Source organism: Passer domesticus, chromosome 3 (assembly GCF_036417665.1).
Source record: "Passer domesticus isolate bPasDom1 chromosome 3, bPasDom1.hap1, whole genome shotgun sequence".
Taxonomy (NCBI): domain Eukaryota; kingdom Metazoa; phylum Chordata; class Aves; order Passeriformes; family Passeridae; genus Passer; species Passer domesticus.
The window spans coordinates 63494077-63517241 of record NC_087476.1 but is presented as its reverse complement, the minus strand read 5'-3'; the positions used below and the strand labels follow the sequence as shown (position 1 = coordinate 63517241).

At 40.3% G+C, this 23165-nt stretch overlaps 1 long non-coding RNA gene across 1 annotated transcript; it reads left to right on the top strand.

The window, feature by feature from the left end:
- The first annotated feature begins 344 nt into the window (after nucleotides 1-344).
- Nucleotides 345-13895, top strand: LOC135296766 (uncharacterized). The gene is made up of 3 exons (XR_010358771.1): nucleotides 345-1093; nucleotides 3931-3997; nucleotides 13551-13895. It is a non-coding gene; the product is annotated as an uncharacterized LOC135296766 (long non-coding RNA).
- Nucleotides 13896-23165: the final 9270 nt, after the last annotated feature.

Here is a 23165-nt window from a genome sequence, read left to right as displayed (position 1 = left end):
GGAATGCACCCGCGCACCCCGCGCTCAGCGCCTCCCGCGGGAACAAAGCGGGGCTCCGCGGCGGGGCGGCAGGAGCGGCACCCCGCGCACCCCGCCGCCGCTCTCCCGCCGCCCACGGCCCCGTCCGGCCCCGCGCCCGGGCATCGCCGCTGCCCCCCGCGCCCCGTCCGGTCGTGTCGCTGCAGCCGGCCACCGACACGCGTGGGACTGAGCTCTCCGGCAGCGCTGCCCGGGCTGGGCGAGGTCCGTCCTGCGGCACCGCCGTGGTGCAGGTGCCCGGATCCGCCGGCGTGAGGCCCCAGAACCCGCGTGGGAGTCCATGGGGCCGGCCCCTCCCCCGGAGCCGAGATCCGAAATCCACCTTTTTCCACAAACACGGGAGCCGTATGCGGGAGGTGTATGTGGGGATACCGGCACGCTCCCAACTTCCCACATCCCCCCATCTCCTGTTTTCTGCCCGCTGCCACCCGGGCTGTGCAGGGCGAGTGCCCACCCACTCTTGCCCTTGGCCGGTGTTGTGGAGTTTATTACAGTTATTTACGATTGTTTCCATTGAAATGGCAAAAAACCCCAGAACATGCGGGCTTCGGGTGGGCACACGCTTTGCACTGGCAATCGCCCTGGCTGGGCACGTCCCCTGTCGCTCCCCCTGCCCGGCAGAGCCATGCCTCGCTGCACAGCCCCGGCAAGGGCCACGCGTACCCAAGCTGCCCCCCCACCCCCGAGGCCGTCTCTCCTGCCTTTTGCTCCAGATCCACCAGCTCCTTTCTGAAGGGCAGCCATGCTGTCCTTCAAGTAGCAGGGAAGAGCTGGGGGGCTGGGGGAGGCGTGCCACAGGGAAATGCTGGATGGTGGCCCACTTTTCCACAGTGCTTTTGCCTGGCTTTCTGCTTCCGTGTTTGTTTTTCTTCTTGGAGCCGTCTACGGGCACACAGAGAGGACAGTAATAGGCAGGACACTCCCCTGGCACAAAGAATTGTGAATATGAGGTCAAGACGGCCATCACATAGAGTACTAAGATGGAGTTTCTGCTCCTCCACGTGCTTTGCAAGGATGCAGCAAAGTGCAAGAGGGCCTCCCTGGGGAGGCACAGGTGAGGCAAATGGGATGCTTCAAGAGGCTCTCCATGTGGCAGTGTCTTGACCCCTTTTGTGTGGGCCAGGTTCTTACTTGGCTGCAGTGACTTATAAAACCTAAAGGATGTGTAGCCCTGTCTCCATCTCAAGGAGGGACAAGGCAGAACTGGGCTCCTGAATGCACTGAGGTGTGATGGATGAGTGTCTGTGTGTGGCTGGTACAAATCCCTTGGCAAAGCCATATGGGCAGGTGGCAGTGGTTGGGTAGACATGGGATACCAGGAAAATACCTGGCTGATGTCTCAGCTGTGAGGAACAAAAGGGGTGAAATCAAAGTGCTGGGAGGACTGGAAGCTTTAAAAGTATTAGTTACTTCAAGGAAGTTACCTTATCCTGGAGCTCCCTTTCCTGCAGCAGTTAAGTAAGTTGCCTGCCATGATTTCACGTTTTGGTCTTCAAATGCATGTCAGTAGATGGATGGGTGAATTGCCACTCAACAAGGATCTCCAGCACAGCCAGAGATGGTCAGAAAAGTGACATACCTTTCTGGAGTTTTTTATCTTCTCATTGGTGTGCAGGTTTAGCAGGACAAAACAATGAATAATATGAAGATCCTGTTCCATTTGGCAAGTAGTCAGCTGTGTATCATGACAAGTGGTTTGTTTAATGTCACATATCCATGGTGATACTGGTATGCCTTTTTGCTCTCCGCTGCTTTAAATTTGTGATCCTTTTTAAAGCCAAGCACACATCGTATCGCTACCCTGCAAATGCCCTTTCCTATTTTCAGCTTTCAGGTGCTGGAAGCTGCCAGCTTGCCAAAGTGAGTTATGGGCAATTGGTGCAAGACTGCCAGAAACAATAGTAGGGAAGTCACAGCCTCCATGACACTTCACTCATACAAAACATATCTTCAGGTATTTACAGTCCACATACAAAGAATTAGGTGGAATGGTGCTTTCTCCATCAGGGGCTGCAGTGGGATCCAGATAAGGCTTAGCAGAGCGGTGCCAGACCAAGGCAAGTCTGTCATTGTTTATGGCCATTGCAAAGTGGGAACACAGTCAGTTGGTTGCTTTCCAGGAATTGGCTGGAAGGCTTGTGACTGGCAGCTAAGGGAATGCAGGACAAAGCATGAGCCCATCACCACTGAGCTCTCAGGAAACCCTGAATCTTATTTCTTTGCTACTCCTGATCTAAGCCATGGCTATTTAAAGAAATCTTCTCACTCGTACTCTTCAAAGTCTTTTGCATATGAGTTGGTTCTTCAGTCAGACAGCAAGAAAGCAGGGCACTGCCTGTCAGGAGAGAGCTGGAGATGGCCAGGGGTGGGAATGAAACCAGCAGGATTCACAGAGTTGCTTCTCAAGTGAAGAATCGGAGTAGAGTTGAAAGCAGAATGTGACTGAAGGGCTCAACTAGGACAAATCACTGAGAAATATCAAACACGACAATGGGAAATAAAGACAAAAGTGGATCCTTGGTTGAATGTTAACATTTTGGATTGGAAGGCTGGCTTGCAGATGTGGTCCTGCTTACTCCTTCCAGAGTGGAATGTCTGCTGATTGTGGTGAAAGGAAGGAAAGGAAAATCACAAACGAGAATCGCAGATGGTGTGTTTTTAGATATTTACTGGAAATGTTTAAGCTTGCTGAGTATTGTAATATATCCCTGGAACAAGATACCCAGGGCAACAAATTTCGGGGGAACTTGGATCTTCAAGCCCTTTTTTTTTGCAACTTTAAAAATGAAATCCCTAACTCTCTGTAACTTGTCTGTCCCAGATGATGGTGGAGATGAGTTTCTCTGTGTTCCCTCCCACACTGACACAAAGCAGTCAGGAAAATCCAGGTCAGGACAGCTGCTAGGGTTATCTGATAGGAAATTTTATATTAGAATAATATCCTGGAAGAAATGCCCTTTCTGTAGAAATGACACTCTGCTATTGAGAAGACAAGCCATGATTTACTGGCTGCTCTCGTATCTGACCTCTTCAAAGCTACCTTCACCTAAGCTACCCACCCTTCTTAGAGGCACCTGGCAATTGGGATGGAGGAGGGAGCTGTGGTGCAGGATGTCCCTGGCTCTTTGCTGGATGGCTGTCCCTAGTTTCACTGCCCACCCTGAGGAAAAATGATGAGTTTGTTCCAGATGGGCACCCAGGAAGCAAATAAATATGTTTTTGTCTCTCAACGTGCCTTTTTATTGCCCCTTGGAATTCCCTTTGTGAGAAGTACAGTTATGTTTTTTTGCTGTTGTTGTTTGGATTAACAGGAAACTTTGTTTTTTGGGTTACTGAGAGAGCTGTTATTCTTATGGGATGGAGGGGAAAGATTTGACATAAGATTAACATGGGTCTAGTTATGAGATCCCACCTGTGTGTCCAGGTGGGAAGGAGTTATTATGGGAAGTTTGGCTGTTCGAATATCCCCAAAGTCCAGACTATGGCAGAACACATAGGATGAACTCAGTTTACTCAGTTCAGTATCAGACATGAGTTTCCTGAATCCATCACTGCTCCCCTCTGTTGGTCCAGACACTCACCAGGCATTTCCCAGAGGTGAGCATCTGGCCTCCTGTTTCAACAATCTGCTATCCCAGGGAAGGCCACTGTTGAGAGAGGTACTGCACCTGACATACAGGTGAGCGGCCCAAGTGTGGATGTGATGACCCTCTGGGTATTTCTTTCAGTGATGGCCTGTGTTACCAGGAGTTACTGGAGTGATGTCAAAGCACATCTGTATAGTAGATATAGAAGAGTTGGCTAGTAGGAGAAAGTCAGTGGAAATGCAGAAAGAGACATTGAATGTGCTATCTCAATTAGTCTATATGGGATTAATTTTTTCTTTGACAGGTTTGACAGGATAAACCATCTCTGTGCTGGTTGCAAGTGGTTACTGTGCTGAGAATTGGGATTACAGGTGTGTCTTATTAGCAGCAAATCATTCTGAAAGGAGTTACCCAGGGCAAGGAACTTCCTTGAAGCATTTAGGGCATATGTTAGAGGGTTTCAAATGTTTGCATCTCGTGTTGATATGCCAGGAACCAAAGATGTACACATAAAATTGATGGTCAAAATTAAGAAACACAGGTTATGCAAAGTGTGCTACTCTCTTCCCACACTTTTTTTTTTTTTGGTTGTTTTGTTAGATGGATCAAGATACTAATGTGCCAGTATATTTTACCTTGATAACAATGAATGTGGCTTTGCACCCTTTATCTCCATGATCTTATTCATGTGAGAATGTCTTGGCAAGCTCCATTTTTTACCCTTATATGCCCTTTTTGTGCAGTCTTTCAAACTTCTGTGATCACAACTGATTCCTTATGTGTAATTTCACTGCAAGGTATCTTTTTTAAAAAGTAACTCTGCAAAAATGGGAAAATTTACTAAGAACATTATTTCCTGAAGAGGCATGAGAGGATGTAAATATACTAAAATAAACACACACAAAAGCAAATAATGAATCAAGCATCATTCCATTTGTACTTTGTCACACAGAACCCCAACACAGACCTTTTCACTACTCTTTATGTTTTGGTATCAGTGGGAACCAGAAATAACAAAAGGAAACATTCAGGTGCTTTTGACAAAGCAGTGGCAGCTTCTGTAGTAAACTGAATAACACAAGCTTCAAATAGAGCACAGAGGTGGAAAGCGGTCACCAGGGCTAGGCTGTATGAACAAATATTTTTTTCATTTGGAGACCAAGCCATGTACTAATACTACTCATTTGGGTCAAGAAAGACTTCATTTTTTTTAGAATGAGATACTTTATTTAATTAAAAATTATTAGAAAGCAGTGTGCATACTTCTAAGTATGTATTAGACCTGGATGAGTACACCTAAAGCGTTTGTTGCATACATTCTGTAATTAATTGAACTGGTGGTTGACAAGTAATTTATTTGAAGTCCACTGAATAATTGAAATTTATTATTAGAATGAACTGGAATGCTAAAATAAAAGATTTATGATTACAAATTTAGGGCTCAATACAGATACGTTTATGCACATGATTAACAGTCATGTTTTTTAGACAGATCCCTTCACAGAGTACCCTACTCTCTTGTGTCTGCACACAAACATTCTATTTTAAGTGGGTGAGGCTATGCAGGAAGTAAGATTCTTCTCAGTGTGAATAAGGTTGACAAAATCTTAACTTCTCAGACCACCAACTGATCAAATTGACACAATTATATCCAGCAACTGTCTGTACTTGAGACTGGATTTTCAGGTGATCACATCTTTGCAGCACAACAGTCCACTTGAGACACTGATCTGTGTGAGTGTCTGGCATGGAATTTAATAATATCTAATTAAAAATATATTATTCCATTGATTAAGTCCAGATTGTGTCTTTGCAATTTCAATATTTCTGACTTGAAGAAAATTTTAGTAAAGTTAATATAATGGTTATTATAGAAATGTTTTGTTGCAATGCTGAACACCAATTTAGATATGGACAAGCACGTACTTTGGATATGCTTATTGGACCTAATAGTATAATATGCAGCAGAATCTCTCTAAATCATGTGAGAAATACTGACTTTTGTGGGACTACAATAGTTCTGTGTAGAGCAAACAAGCGTGTGCAAATACTGTGATGTAGTATGTAGGAAAGTAGTTGTTTCATATAACCACTATGGTCATTAAGGCTTCTCCAGCAACTTTGCCACTTTAAATTTTTATTTAAAGAAATAGGGAAGTAGTTTAGTCCTCCTCTTGATGATAAAGGGTTACAAGCAGCTGTGGTGTTGGTGTCACGTGTCATTGTCAGCAAACAGTTGCAGTTTCAGTTACATTTTCTCCTTTGATTTGATTATGTTCTTCTCCTAAATTAAATAATTGTAATGTGTGTACTGTGTGGTAATGGCAGCACTATCTATTCGAGGCCTTTAGAAATATGCTGTGGGTACAGGAGAATTTGTAAGCAATAAACTTTCTCATCTAGTTTGTCATTTTAGGCAACTTACTTTCCATACACCTTCTCCAGTGGTTTATTTTTTACAAGGATAAGGAATCTGGGAATCATTCCAGTCTGACCTGTCATATCAGTGGATTTTCACTGCCTCTCTTTAGTTGAGATCCTTTTTACTGCAAAGCTGTATTTTGTGGCGTTATATTCCAAATTTGATCTCATCTCAATACAGCACTTCACATTGTCTGTTCTCTGTAACACCAATGGGTTATCTTTGTTTTCTGTGGCAAGGGTTAATCTTGCTCAGACAGGCCATTCTCAGTGTAGGAGATGCCTATCTGTGCTTTTCCCTTCCTGAATGCTTGCTGCAGAGGAGCCTTGCTGCTATCCCTCTCAAGATTAGTTACACACTTTCTATGTGGATTATTTCCTGCTTTCCTTCAGCCTTTCATTTTGGTTGGCACCAGCAAATGTTGTTTCCATTTGTGCAAGTAGCTGTTTCGTGGGCCCTGGGATTTGGAAACGACAGACTCGATTCTAGTACGTTTTAGTTTTGCTCTGAAATATGTACAGTAAGTCTGTCAAACCCGTGAAAAATAATGAAATGTAAACAAAGCAATGTAAATATTCAAATAGTTTCTATTTGAAATATTTCCTAAAACTACTCAAAACTCAAGTTTGGTAGCCCCTTATTTGGAAACACACACCCTGTTTTCTTATCAGACATATCTTTATGAGTGTTGCAAACTATGCCATCAATTTTTTTTTCAATTGATTATTTTTGGTTTCAGTTGTTTTTAGGAAAGCACAGCAGATGTATGTAATATTTCACATTTTGCCGTTCTTATGCGTCAGCCTGATGATATCATACTCAAGCACTAATAATACTACTACTCTCCTTTTACATAAATTACCACTTCACAGCTTCAGAGCATAATACCAACATTACCTAATTACTCCAGAATTGAGCATGCACTCTTTTCCTTTTAGAGTAGAAGCTTAAATGGATTTAAATGGTCAAATGTAATCAGAAAGGAAAACAAGTCCTTTAATAGCTGTGCAGTGGTCTCATCAAAAGGCCAGGAGCCAGGGTATTTGTTCTCTCCTCTCTCCCAGCTCCAGCAGTGTAATTAAAATCAGACTTAAGCACCCGAATTCCTTTCTGCTTCTGAAAGTCCTACATAGACCTCACTTTATCTCTCTGTAAAGTGGAAAAAATTGATACCTTTCTCCCAGAAAATGCCTTGCAGAGATCTTTTTGGGTTAATGCCTAAGAATCACTAGTGTGGCCACAGATATTTGACATCAAAGCATTTTACAGCTATCCTAGTTTTCTGCATTTATTTCAGATCATGAGTGGGGCTCCGGCCAACTTAATGTCAGTAGAAATAGTCATTACCATCACTGACTTCAGTGTAGGCAGGATCCACTCTGGCATTTTTAATCTCATCCAAAAGGTAACCCTTCCAATAACCTTGTGTTCAGTCCCACCCAAGCAACAGGACAAATTTCTCCCCTTTCTTTTCTGCCTTCCCTGTGTCCTAAATATTCCACTCCCAGTGCCTCTTACCAATTACCTCTGCAAGACTCTTTGGAGGCTCTTGCTTCCTTTCTGCTCCAGGATGAATTTTCCCTGCAAACTTTCAATCCTCATAGCTCTTGTCCAGGAAGATCACTGCAATTTTCCTACCAAATAGCCCATTTCCTGCAGCTATGTGCCACACCCCCAACCAAATCTCTCACAGGGTGAATTGCAGCAGTCCAGCAACATTCTATCAATCACAGTGAAGTTACATTCTTTGACAACTTCTTTGCATAACCATATCCACTGCCTCTTTCTTCCCTGCAGACTCTTGACACCCCAATAACCAATTTCCATTCATTCAGGAAATGTTAAATCCAACAACTTCCCTCACTATAATGCCCATACACAATAAACATGGTATGGAAGGTGTTCAGCAATGTGTTAGGGCTCTTGCATCCATCTGAAGTTGTCTTCAAGACCATAAGTAAAATATTTCCTCCAAGGGTGAAGGCTGACCTACACTTGTACTTCAATGAGGTTGTCTGTATTCCAATCCCCCTCCACTCCACCATTCCCATGCCAGGGTAGAAAGAGGATTATTACTAGTAATGGACATGTACATATTGCTTCTACTCCTTCAAGAGTTTGAGAAATATCCACCACTCTGTACTTTAATTTACAGATTTTCTATAAGTCTTGACATTTAAGGGCAAAACTCCTGACAGTTTGCAATGTTTCAAATATTTCATTCATTGTCTTTCATGTATAAATTCTCCAGCCTAGTTAACTGCTTAATATTATTAGTATTAGTATTTATTAGTATTATCTTTAATATTATATGGGATTGAATATTATATTAGGTCTTGCAGAATAAAACAAAATTTTCTGTGACTAATACTGACTTAAATTCAGTCTATAGTTCTGATTAATGCTATTTTAAACTGCCATATTGCTTTTCATGTATTATGGCTAGCAATCCCTTGCTCAGTTTTTTTCTTTTTTTTTTTTTTTGCACAGCACAAGGGAACTTGATTTCAGAGAGAACAAATAGCTAAAAGGACATCTAAAATTCAGTGGCATGTATTTTGCCTGAAGACAGGTATTCATAGCACAGGAAAAGCTACTGGTACACTAAATTCTGTATCTGCCTAACTAGCAATGCCAACATTAATGTCTTCTAGAGAACTCATGATGCATCTGGCATTCAACAATACCTGAGGAAGGATTCCCTCATGACTACAACTGAGAGGACAAAACTTTAATATAAAGCAACTCACCGGCTATACCATTACTGGTGGAGACATAAATCTGAGGGATTTCTCTCTTAACCCTGCTGACTCTTGAACACTGGAAATTGAAGGCTCTTGTCATTTTTATTTTCTGTGCAACTGATGAAATGGTACCTCCGTGGCTTGTATAATCAGTTCGACTGATTACAACAGTTAATGGACTGACTCTGTTTACATGAGCAGAGAGGCTGTGTTTCCTTTCTTTTTTTATGTATGTTTAAGTCTCCTGGCTTTGGTGGTAAACAAAGCTATTTACCACAGTAACAGTTTATGGCCAGTTTTCTACAGATTAGTTACAGGCTGCATTGAAAGACTATGTCCTTTTACATGTTTCCTTATTATGAAGTAAGCACATAAGCATCCTATGTGCCACATCTATTCCATCCTTCATTGAACAAACGTTCATGTACTCTTTCTTTAAAAGTCATCAATCTGCTCAGTTGAGGTGCTGAGATTCTAGAATGCACTGCAGTCAGGAACTCAGGACATAAGCAGCACTTGGCATGATTGGCCTCTACAAGTTCATTTGGTTTATTCTCTAGGCAGGTTTCTCTTCTGCATCCATCTGAGGTTGGATAACTGAAATTTTCTATGAATATTTTTTATATAATCATGTTACAATATCTTCTGTCATCCATTTTTTTTATTGCAGCTTATTTTCTGAGTTTGACCACTGCAGCATGCTGAGCAGACATCTTCATTAAGCTGTCCATGCTGATGCCTCAATCTTTTTGTTGAAAGGTTACAATTAATTCAGAACCCATCTGTGTATATGAGTAGTTTAAATCACGCCTTCCAAGGTTCATTACTGTGCACTCATTTACACTGTAATGCCTTTGCTGATGCATTACTCAGTTACTTAGTGTTGTCAAGGCTTACCAAGGTGCCTCACCAGCCTTGTCTTGCCACTGCTCTTACGGATCCAGCTTTTCTAGTAGGACCTCAATAAGTGCATTAAACAATGCCACTGCTTGTATTGATCCTAGAGGCACCCTACTACTTAAATGCTCTGAAGAGAACCAAGCAATTATTCCTGCTCTGCCCCTGTGTGCTATCCCCTAACTGGATTTGCATCCATGACTGGCAGGGTGTTACCCACTCTTCTCTTCCTGACAACTGGCTTTCCTTAGTAGCCTTTTGTGAACACTCTTTATTCAAAGCCTTTGCACTGTTTAAGTAACATCCCCTGGTTCCCCATTACCACTTCACAAAATTGCTCAAAATCCAAAGAACTGACATCAAAGCCTTCTTTCTTTTCACAAACTTTTGTTTGTTGACCCAGAAGATTTTGTTGCTATGAGTGTTGTTTTTCAGTGTTCTGTACAGGTGACTTTCGGGTCTCTACTACTGCAGTGATGCTGTGATGGGGACTACTTTATAAACTAAATCTATTTCAACAGGCTGTTGTGTTTTGTACAAGTAGCAATCTCTGCAGAAACAGTTCTCTCAGCCACTCAGGAGCTGAAGAAAAAAAGAGAAATTAAGTTTCCTCAGTAGTGATGCATCCACATATGCACACCCCAGTCTGGGGCTTGCTGAGGGTTCATTTTAACCCTAGATCCCATGCTCATGTAACTAAATTTGGTACTGACTGATCAGCAGCTGCCACCTTCTCCCTCAGGAAAATTCCTCAGGTTTCTGTTTTGCCTGGAGGAGAGGCTTCTCTCAGACACCAGTCTATCAGGTGCACGAGCCTGGGCTTCCCTTCCCCTCCAGGGCTCCTCTCTGCCTGCCCCCCCACAGCTGCCTCACCCCAGCCTTGTTCATGCCTGGTGCCTCTTCTCAGGCCTCACACAACAGCCTCCACAACTCCTCAGTCCTCAAGTGGATCGCCCTCCTCTCCATGGCCACCACCTCAGCTAGCAGCACCCACTCGAGTGCCCCTTCTGCCAAGCCTGTTGGGCCAGGTGGCTGAGCACATTTTGGGATTTGGAGAAGGCTTGTCTTGGTGTCCCCATGAGCTGGGAACTGTCAACCTGGAGGAAAGTTGTGGTCCTACACAGTGAGTCTCTTGGCTGGACCCAGTGAATGAGCCAAAACCGTGCACAGTGATCACGTAGCTTTAGGTGCATCCACTTTATAAAACTCTTCTTCATAGGTGTGAGCAATGGAAAATTACTTAGAGAAAAGAAAGGATTTGAGATCACCTGGTGCCAGAAAATAACAGCACCAAGTACTAGAGACTTGTGACAGTGTGTGGGAAGTGGTGCAGCACCCGAGAGCAGAGATTCTTTGAAACTGAGACCTTTCACAGGAGGGGACACACTTTCTTCTTTAAGGGGATTTGATGTGGGTGTTTTGGTGTTTTTTTTTTTTAATTTTAATTTTAATTTTTTTTCTTTTTAATTCACTGGCTGTGAAGCACTGGTAATGGGTGAGGCACAGCTCCTGTTTAACCTTTGGCCGTGTGGATGGAGTTGAAATGGTCACTGTCTAGGGAGTTCCATCTGCAGCTGTGCACTGAGCATCCCTGAGCATCCCTGATACTGATGGGGTTAGACCAGCCTTGTCAGTCTTCAGAGACTCCAGAAGAAAACACTGGTGCAGACAAGGCCACTGCGTCCCAAACAGCAGACATTGCAATTTTTGAAGGTTGCCTTGCTTACTACTTGTTGGCTTTTGCTAGTGAAAAATAACAGGTATAAATGTGTCAAGATGAGCTGTGATTCTGGTCAACATGTCACCATCATGCCAGCATAGGGCAGAAGGCAAAGATGTGAGTTTGGTAGTGTGTGGGTAAGGTTGGACCACCAATTTTGCCAGCTTATACAACACGGAGTAACTGCATGACAGAACTGCAGATTCCTTCAAGAAATGGGCATCTGGATACCCTTTTTACTATTCCATGTGGCAGAAGGAGAAGCAGCAACTCTTACCCCAATTCAGTTACCTCAATGGAATATAGTTTAGGGCACTGTACTTACCTTATGACTGGTGCTTTTTATACCACCTTGGTTTCCTGAAGTTTTCATTTCATGGTATTCTAGTTTGGTGAATAAAAAGCTTAAAATATTTTTACATTCACTTTCACATTAACCTCAGAGTAGACCTTCCAAATCTGACATGCTGAAAATAAGTGACACTCATTTTGGATTAATTTTAAGGCACTCTTAAAAAGTATTACCTTCCCCCCTTCTGATAAGAATTTTGCAGTTAGTTTCAATGATCCATTTAAAATCTCATTCTGCTTTTGAGGTCTTTTTGTAATCTAATTTAAATTTCTACTGCTTGGAAGATCTGCTAAGAATTCTTAATTGGTATATGGAACAGTAAATATAAAAACAAATGGCAAAGAATAGTGGAAGAGAACAAAACAGTTGGAATGCAATAGAAACAAGGAGTAACTTTGTTGCCACTATTCTAGCAATGTAGAGTTTTAACAGCATGCTGAATGTCAATCCTCTTCCATAACTTTCTATCCTCTTCTTCTACAGGATTTTTCCTTTCTGAATTATTTTTGGAATCATGGCTCTGCAAAATTCCATTTCCTCTCTTCACCTCTTTATTCCTCTACCAACTTCCTTGAAACCAAGAAATTAATTTCTTTCTCTAATAATTGCAGTGTGGAATGGAGATTATATCATAGAAATTAGAGATGCAAATGGGCAAGTTAGGTCATTCAGCAGTGCATCTGTACTATGTATGCATGATGACTCCCTATACTGTAACATGTTCTCTAGTGTTTTGTCCAATCCAATTTTGTAAATTGGGTTGACTTCTATTTAAATTGTGAGGCTGTTCTATAATACAGAGAGATTACCAAGAGGAATGTCCTACATATGACCCAATTTAGAGATTTTATTTTCTTTTTAATCAAGCTTTTGCCATATAACTTTTCAAAACTTCTTGCTAAAACCATATGGGAAAATACACAGAAACCATCTAAGATCACTGGGACGGTGATGCAGCTTGCAATCCCTTTGAAGGAAGACTGAGGATTAATCTTGTCAATAAGTGCATTATGGGGACTGCTTCCACAGCAGTTCTTCCCACACAAGCGCCCATTGCCCTGAATAGGAGCTGCTCAAGTGCAAGAGCTGCAAAATCCATCCCCCTTTGTGTAACATCCCTTGAATAACAAACTAGAAGTGCGGTGTATTATTAGTTTATCTACAGTCTGAAAGCCTCTCAGTTGTTTTTGAATTTGAAGTGCAAAATTATTATATAACTGTCTGAGCAAAGATCCATTAATCTAACCCCAGAAATCTAAAGATTATTTGCCCTAGTTTATTTGGTAGAGAAGGAGACAGGAGGCACGATGTTATTTAGGCACCTCACTGTGCTTGAGTGATTTCAATGTGAGCTGGCCATCTACACAGCTGCTTAGTGCCTTAGACCTTTGTAGCTTTTGGCCTGAATATTTGGCTTCCCATTCCCTGTTCTAACCACATCTTAGGAGTTCTAATTCAGTAATTTATCATACGAGGCATTAGAAAGAATAGATGAGACTTCAATATTTTTATTGCATGGGATTAAAAAAAATAATTAATTGGCCATTGTTATGTATCTTAATGTTATGTTTTTGTTTTGTAAAGTAAACAGTAAGTGGGTACTCTTGGCACTTGGCTGCTTTGGAAATCAGAATTCTTTTTTCAGATGCCTAAGGCTGTGCATGGCATTCCAGGTTGGAGCAGCAATGCAGTTTCATAGTTATTTCCCCAATTGTCTCCACTTAGACAGCTCCAGTTTAGTTTGCAAAGTGTTTTTGGTATGAGCTAACTAAATTTTGCTTCTTTTCAGAGAAATGAAACCAGAAGCTTTGCTCTGTTCGCACACCAAAACCACTTTGACAGCTGGTGATGGTCCAAGCCTGTAATGCAGCCCTTGAACAACTTGGAAATGCCTGGGGCAACACATGCTCACTTCAGGGGATTGGACTACACTGAGTCTGAATTTTCCCCAAACTGCTCGAATTGGAAATAAAGGGGCCTCAATACCAATACTTTTGATTGACTTATCTGTGCTTATAATATCAAATTAGTTGCTATTGATAAACTTAGCCTGAAATTTTAGGAATATAGTGTTAGGCTCCTGTCTGGCAGTTTGGACCCATGAGTGCATTAGTGATTCCCTACATGCCTTTTCCAATTCCACTGGAAAAATAAATCATCTTTCTCTCTGGCTTAATCACTTGGAAAATACATCATCTTGAATTAAAATTGCTTTTTCCTATTTACAAAACCAGGAATGGTTTCTAAGAGCTCTGACCCACCCACATCACTTTGCCTCTTTTCCAGCTGGGTCCAGCATGATTCCAGCGCTGAGATAACAAAGCACCATCCACAGGGTGATGTGGGCGGAGGCACATTGAGAGGGTGTAACTGCGCACCACACATTTAGATATCTATTCACTGAATCAGGTGAAAAAGATAGTACTTAATGCCTTTAAGAAAAGGCTGCCTGTGTGACAAGTACAAATTATACTTCATGTTCCTGTAATTTGACCAGTCAACACCTGGTCTAAAACAAGTGATATGCTGTTAAAAGAGAATTCAAAAGCCACATCTAACAACAGAGGTATCATTTTCCAGATGAAATAAACAGGCAGTTAAACCCCCATCTGCACTTACCCCTCCCTAGAAAAGCTAAACACTCAAAACTTAGCAAGAAAGATTAAAAAAAAAAAAAGAAGAAAATGTAGGTAATATCACACTGGTTTATATTTGCAGGGTTGTTATTATGATTATTAAAGGCTGTAAAATGAAATTGTATTATTATAAAACTAGAAATATTTTAGGATAAAACCTGGAAAATAAAGTTTCAACAGATATGATCTCTATCAAAATATGTTTTATCTTGGTTAGAAAATGTAAGTACTTCTTTAGTTTTGTATCTATAAATAAAACTGAAGTGCTTAGGTGACCCTAATTTAATGACTTCTGCTGGGAATTTTTCTTTAAATTCTGTTCAATGACAGAACTGAGTGTAGGTACTCAGTAGAAACAAAACAAGTAAATAATTGTTCAAGAAAGTACTTTTGAATTGTGGCACTTGGAGTAATAATGGTTTGGCTCTCTGTAATACTATATAATTGACCAAACTTTGAGGGAAAACCAAACCAAACCAAAACTTGCTGAGAAAGAAGGATGTCTCTGTGCATCAGAAATATGTGGATAGAAAATAATTCAAGCAAGAATGAGAGCTTAAAACCACAGCAAAGAAAGAAGGAGCCTGCCAGATCCAGTGGCTACCAAGGAATAAAGGAGTTTGGGGGTTGATATTGAGGGAAGTGCAGCCTCATCTGCTTCAGGCAGTCAACACAAACCCCTTTCTTTGCTGCTTGGCCAAAATCAGCAAAGCTTGAATGAGTTTGGGACTATCTCCTATGGCTCCTCCAGTTCTGTGAGGGCAGGGATATCTGTCAGAACAGTGAATATTTAGTTGAGAGCATCACTGGCTTTTAAAAAATACCCGGGACTGTGCTTTCCATCATGTTAGGTGCATATTCTGAGGGTGTTTTGTGGCTGGAGCCATTGACTGATGAATGCCTTACACTGTTTCTTAAGTGTCTGTTCCAAAAGGTGCTGGGCAGGGCCATTGCTCCTATTGTGAATGAGGGCGTGTTTACACTTAGAGCTATTTCTGAGCAGGGCTGCATGTGGATGCAGTGACCACACATGACATTAATCAAGGACAATTAATCAGGAGCAACTCCATGTGTAGACAAGCCCAAATTTAAGGTGAGGGTGTCACAAGATGGTGTTCTCCACCAAAGTGACCTCAGAGCAGATGTCATTTCCAGGTGAATTATCATGCTCTTGGCAGGGAAGGAACAGGCATTTGAGAATGATTTAATTTTTTATGACCAGGTACACACTTATACACCACTGTTAACAATCCCCAGTCCTATGAACAGTGGAATATGGATCATGAAGGCAAGCACTCTTGTTATTGCAGCCTGGTATGTGCAGCATGAGGCTTTCCATGTGTTAGGAGCTGCTCATGAACTGGCACTGGGCTGTGTTGTCCAAAGGTGTAAGTGCATTTATTCCTTTATCTTAGGAAAGGTTAAGTGCAGAGAACCTAAGCCTTTGTCACTAAATGGTTTGTGTCACTCAGGCCAAGCTTGGGTTAAATTTTCTTGCTTACAACCAAATTATTGCTAGTGGAAGGCTGCTGACAAGTTCTTGTGTGGGCAGCTTTTAAAGATGGAGATGGTTCAGTGTACCACAAGTTAACATCTTCTTGTTGCAATCACTGGAGTTTCCTGAACTGGGGCTAGAAGGAAGTAAGATTATTCTGGAGGTTGGTTGGTGTCCTCAGGGAATATTTACCCATACGTAAGGTGGCTCCCAAACTGGCTGTCACACTGTTGGTATGCAAGCTCTTTTCTGTACCATTTTGTGAAGAACTAATTGCCCATGCTTGGCTTGCTCAAGGTCTGATCAGTGCTTCTTTGTCCTTTTCTTCCCCCCTGCTTTTTGGTGCTCAGACCAAGAAGTCACTTCTCTGGTTCTGTGAATAGTTTGGTTGGACCTCAGCTCCACAATGCTGGGATGATGTACTCTTTCTCCTCAGAATATTTAGTGGAGTTCACTCCATATATAATTTCCCATGAAGCAATGTGAAATCCCTTGAAAACCAGTGTATCACATGTTAGGATAGAGAAATTTTATTTTATTTTATTTTATTTTATTTTATTTTATTGAATGCAAAATAGAAGGCAAGTATTCAGACCATGTTTGTATTTGGTCTGATTTGGAGCCATATATGAGTATACATTTCCAATATCTGAGGCCACAGCATATTTTTGAGCAAGTACCTCCTATTGAAGTTATTCTTCCTCAGTGGAAATTAGAGCCTTTGAAACTAACCTGATAGTTAAGGTGGTCATATGGGGGACTCAGATTCATGTGTGTGTTCCAAGAAATGTACAAAGTGAAGCAGCTGTAGTGGGACAGATTGAGACTGATTTTTTTTCAAAACACTGAATGGCTTTGACATTTGACCAATTCCTGGAGAAAGAGGAGAATAGGTTCAAGTTCCTTCAATGAATCAGGCAGAGAGGAGACTTCAGAATGTATTTCCCAATATACCTAATCCTGACAGATGTGTGCCCTGACCCTGCTGCACCCTCCTAACCTCCCCCACCAAAGGCTGAATGTGACATTTCCAGCAGAGTGGGCATGAGGTAGGGCTGTGAGCGGCTTCACAGCCTAGTGTGTGCCTACCTGTTGATCTCCTGCTCTGCCCTCAAATATAAGCAGGATCTGTGGGTTGCAGTATTGCTGAAATGTTAACCTGAGGCACCTAAACTTGGAGTTAGGCACTCAATTTGTAGATTTAGTTCATAAAATGTGAAGTGTTGTATAGCTTAATAATTGCTTTCTATAATAAGAACTTTGTTTTGGCAATAAAAATGTATATTTCATGCTTGTATATATTTGGCATTTTTAATTACTCATTTTTCTTGTAAGGAAGGTCTTTTCCAAACTAAATGATTCTCTGATTCTGTGTTATAATTTATATTGTAATGTCACATAACTCAAATGCAATTCTAGGAATTGCATTTTTGGTGTGAATAGTTCTTTTTCCTGTTAGATTTTGACTATGCTTAAATAAATAAACAATATCATAAAGGGATACGGCCTTTAAAAATGTCAGATACTAAAAGTTACTGCAATTTTGTTCGCTTAAATTCATGGAAGTGGCATTTGGATGACAGATACCCAAGGTTTTGCTGACCTTGTGAACATTACTGAGTAATCAGTCATTAAGTAATCATGAAGTGTTCATGAACAATGTAGTCAGTGTTTTCAGCACTTAACATACTTTCTCTTGAAAGCAGGAATCTTCTTGCTCCATCTTCTAATCTGGCACCCAAATTTGTCCTAATTTAAAGGGAACACTCTTCTTCATTTTCCCTGTTTGCTTTTTCCTGTCACATCTCTTCTTAATGGGAGTAACAGCCTTCTGTTCAACTTTTGACTTTGTGTGTGTCTCTTAAAGACTATAATAAAACTTGAGGTTTATATCTTGACTACAGAAGGGTTGAGTTCTGCCTTCAGGTGGAAAAGCATAATTCCCCTGGAAATAAATGAAACTTGAACATATTTTTTGCAAAATTCTGCGAGGAAGGTGAGCAGAGCATTATGATACTGATCTTTGCAGATAATCTGAGACAAAGAGGATTAATGAATTGTTGGGATCCGTTTAAAAAATCATTACTTAAAGCTACTACTGGCACTCAGGAATTTCTGGGCTCCCAGTCCTATGTGTAATCCATGTGGCTGTAATTCTGAAACCAAGGCACCCCAGGGTGGTGGATAAATTACTCCTCCAAGAGGTTCCATGGCAGATTGTCCAGCTTAGTGTGCAGACAACTGAATTGGCACGTGGACCCACACACTGCTTTGCAGTATATGAAAGCAAATCAGCAATGAAGAAAAGGCTCTGGATGCCGTGGCTGAAGGATGAGTTGTAATGTCTGGTGTACAGGGTGGTACTGTTGGTGCTCAACACACAGGAGGCAGGGCAGGGAGAACAGAGGGGACATGGGAGAGGGAACATCATGATGAGAGAGGATAGGTAGGGAGTGGGCAGAAAAGATGTGAGGAATATGAGAGAAAGAATGTGAAGGAAAGGAATTATAGAGTTAAATTAGAGAAAAGCGTATTAATTGATGTAATTTCTTATCATTTGAAGAATGACCATTACATATATCTATATATCTACATCATGATATTGCTACTGTGGAAGGTATTCCAGGAATTACCGATTGCTTCTGCAACACAAAGAAATAATTGTTAATTTGATTTTCTGAGTTTAACAAAGTTAGTGTGCTAGATTGTGATGGATTGGAATCAGATTTGCCAAAGAACAATGAATTAAACCGGTTCCTGAAAAAATAATAGTTTCCACTTTCTCCCCCTGATATTAATATCAGATTTCAAAATTACTTATAATAAAGTAGGATTGTTGTTTTACATGAATGCTCTGATTTCTTGAGCATTAAATTTTCTATTAGATACAATGGGCATCCATTTAATGGCTAAGAATGGCTAAGAATGGAAAATATATGCCCATATGTTGTCACTAAAAGTCTACTGTAAAATCTACCAGTGTAAAACCTACTCTAGTGTAAAAATCTACTCTTAGTGTAAAATATATGCCCAAATTTTATCACTAAAACTCTAGTGTAAAATCTACCTATGGCCACCTGCCTTTTTATTCTGAACTACTATAAGGGACCCTCCTAAAAATTTCTTGGTTAGAAATACACATGTTCTGTTAAAATTCACTTTACTAATGTACTCTGTATTATTAAAAATATTAAGAAAGGTTTTAATTCACTGTTAAGATGCAGGAGATCCTTGAGGAAGAGAGAAATGAGAGTTTGCACATGGAAAACATGCCTATATGAGCTTACTTAGGTTGGGCACATAATCAAATGTCAGAGATAAAGATACATATTTCTTTGTTGTTTCTTTCAGTTTCAGTAGCCTTAAGTGTTATTTTCACTGTTGTGGATACCACATTTGATAGGCGTAACAAAAATGTGGTTTTCAAGCTGACCCTTTTAAGGCAGAATAGCCTGAAGGAAATGCACCCATTCTGCTTCAAAGAAGATCTGTCTGTAGGAAGGAGGAATAATATGCATGCATAAGTAATTAATAATGATCTGAAGCTTTGATATTTTGTAAGGCCCAGAAAATTACATTTTTGCAGGATGTAATATATTGTTGAGTTAAAAACACATGGCTTAATTCCATATTCTGTGACAAAATTTCTGTTGAGATAAATAGGAACCAAGCTTGAATAAGGATAGAAGTATCAAAAGCACTGGTTTGAGTGCTGTGTGTGTCCTTTTATTACACCAGTGAATACAGTTGTGGTATCACTGCAATCCTTAATAGGATAATATGGATGAGAAAGATCTTCAATACACAGTATAATGAGGTGCTCAAATAGCCTGACTTTTCACTTAATTTAAAGAATTCATTCCCCTGAAAAGCTCAATTTCTACATACCTAATAGTACAACATGAAATTCAGAGGCCAGATCTCATTGACTAGATTTTGTTTGAATATGTTTTAAAACAGCTGCTTTGACTTCATTAGATGTCTTTAATGTAGCCATTTGTAAAGTCCTTTTCTTGTATAATAGATTAACTTGCAGAGAGGAACCAGCTGATACAGCGATGCCTTCTGACAGTCCTATTTATAGAATCAGAGGGAGGTGCAGTCAAATAAAACATGCTGCAATTAATAAGCCAGCTATCAAGCGTGGATCATTTTGAGGAAACTCCCTCTGTATTTTAACAGCCTTCTGGGCCTTCCTGCCCATCTTATAAGCACAGAGAATACCACAGGCTATTTTTACCCAGTGAGAAAGTACCTGTGCACTTATCCATCTATAATAGGTATATACATATATTTAGTTTTTCCTTTTTTTTTTGTTCAGTGAAAAAAGATGAGATCCTGATGATCAACTTCCACCATTCATTTATCTCTCCTCTCACATGTTGTTTCAGCAGGACATAAGGACACTGAACTAACAGGTAAAGCAACCTACTATATGCCATGGCTACGGCAACGCCGCTCAGGTACATTGCACAGACTGAGCTTTGAAAACCTGGGGGAATATGTTGTTATGATGTGTTCTGGGAGGGTTTTAAACTACCCAGCACCCAAACTGGTCAGTTGAATAGAAACATGGAAAGATTCAGGAGATTTAATAATAACCCTCAAAAGTTGGATTAAAAGGAAAATTACAATTCTGAGATCAAAGGAAATGGACTGAGTATGGTTTGACTTTTGGTGAACTATTACCACAAGGAAAAGATCTTCTTGATGGCAGTCTGATAGCAGGTTAGTTCAATTCTGTGCCTGAGATATGACTGGCAGAGTTTAGATATTGCTTAAATTGAAATATTACACAATTAGAAATTTGAGCAGCAAGGTGATAGTGTTTGCAATTGAAAACATCTCTGTATTTTTTGTATGGATAAACTTTCTTTTATATACAAATTGGGCACTGGTTAGTTTGATATTGCCCCAAAAAAGCTTTTCACAGAGCATCTCTGCACATTAAAGCTATTAGGAAAGTAAACATTCAAACCTAGGCTTCCCTGACTGGAAGCTTGGATTGGCAAGATGAGGTTAGTTGACCTAATTTAGGAATCCATTCACTTTGGTGCATTGACAAGTTGTCTGGTGAGAAAGGCTGGAGAAAGGCTGAATCTATAAACGCAACTTCCCTGCAGGTCATCTACACTCAGTGTCTCTGTCCTTCCAGTGTAGTGTACAATCCCCTTACCTTTTCCACAGATGCTTGAGCAAATTGCCTGTGCTTTCTCACTGAGCACTGGACAAGAATGTGCCAAGCAGCTAATGCTGAAGGGGATGAGCTCCCACAAGTCCTTCTGATGCATTTATTGATGGCATTACCTCTGTCAATGCAGATGCTTCAATGCTATGTCACATTCACTAAGTAAATGAGGCATTCCTGTAATTTACAGTTACAACATATTTTTAGCCATTTCAAGGTCATTAATAAGCAACAGAGAGCTAGACAGGCATTCCCAAGGAGCCAAACTTGTTACTTCTGTCTTCTTCAATCCACTGTCAGCACATTGACTTTTTGTTTACAGCTATTGGAACTGTTTGTTATCTAATTCTGTATACTTACACCCTATAAACAAGTTATCTATTCTAATGCTCTGTCTAGACAAAGACTTAGAGGTGTGATGTTAGCATGTGCAACCAACTTTAACCCATGCTAACCTGTTAGAACCTAGGCTCCCCATGATTCTTTAAGACAGTTTATTCGGCATGTTTCAAAGGTAATATGTCCTGTCTAAAGCTTAAGAAAAATATAGTTTGACAAAAGCTCTAAAGAGACAGCAATGTGCATCACTAGTCTCTTTGTGTAGCTGCTAGGTTCCATCCACCTCCCCCCACTTTCAAGTTGGCATAGTATTTTTTTGTAAAACAATGTGTCTTTGTTTTATTTATAAACCTGCCTATCACTTTTGCCTTTGTGGAAGACTCCACAGTTTTATCTAGGCTCTCTTCACAATGAATTTTTAACTGATGCATTTGCAGTCGCATGTAATCTTTACTGGGGACTTCTAGTTCTGCACTGAGCCTGGCAGTTAACCCTCAGAGTAAACTGCACCACTGTGCCACCTTTTTCACTAAGGTAGCACATCTGCTTTAGATAGTGTTGTGAGAATTGTCCTATATAATACAAGTTGTCCTGAATTATATGATTAAAGTGTCTTATGAAATATATGTTGAATTCAATTTTTCCCAGGGCAGCCATCACAGTAAAGGAGATTTTCTGAATGTAGAAAGTACTTGTCTATAATTTGTCTGATCTCACATTTATTAGAACAGTTGATTGATGTGCAGAGTACTTAATTCTGAATCAAATAAAACATGTGCATAACTTTTCTCTCTAGGACTGTCTTGAATTTTCATATTTAAAATCTGACAGCTGAAACATGAGGGACTTTTATCAGTGTGTAACCACTGCACAACCATGGTAATGCAAAAAAAAAAAAAAAAAAGGAGAGTGAAGAAAAGATTTTAATGTCTGTTGGTAACAGCCAAAGATTTATCTCCCTGTACTGTCTTGAGTTTGTGTTTTTTTGTTTTTATTTACAGGTAAGGCAAAAATAGGAGTCATTCTTTGATAAACACCTTATGTGATAGCATGTGTTTCTTATTTGTGCTAACTTGTTTACTTGATCACTGAATATTTTCAGGTATCAACCCTTTAAGACCAATAGTACTCCAAGCCCTTATTGATTTAGATGCATTTTTGTCTTTTTTTTTTTTTTACCATGATGATGGCAGATTCTATACTACCATCTTTCTCTCTTATTCTCTAGTACACAGGAACTATATTTTAGGACATATTCATTATCTACTTATTTTAATGCTGGCCTTTGTAAAAATCTATTTCAGATCCTCATACATTCTTATGTCCTCTGTCAAGGTCTCTGCTAGTTCAGATTTCAGTATTCCTACATCATATTATTTTGCACTGCCATGCCCTTTACACATTTTTTTCTCAGTGATTCTTCTTATACATGCCCTACATAACTCACTAAAATCAGTCTCCATTTCATTCTCTCGCCTCACTTTCAGTACTCTCGCACTTTTTATAGTGATTTTTTTTTATAATATAATTTTAACCTCTCTGATAAGCTGATTTGTGTTCCTTCTTGTGTTCTTAACAACCAGGACAAACCTGCTCTGAGTGATACATAGAACCAAATTCAGTACGTTCCCTCATAACTTAATTTTTCTACCCCTGAAATACTGCACTGCATTTCCAGTTAAGCCTTTTGAGTATGTAGAATAAGACTTTTGCTTTTAGTTCACATCTGAAGAGTTCTGTCTGGTC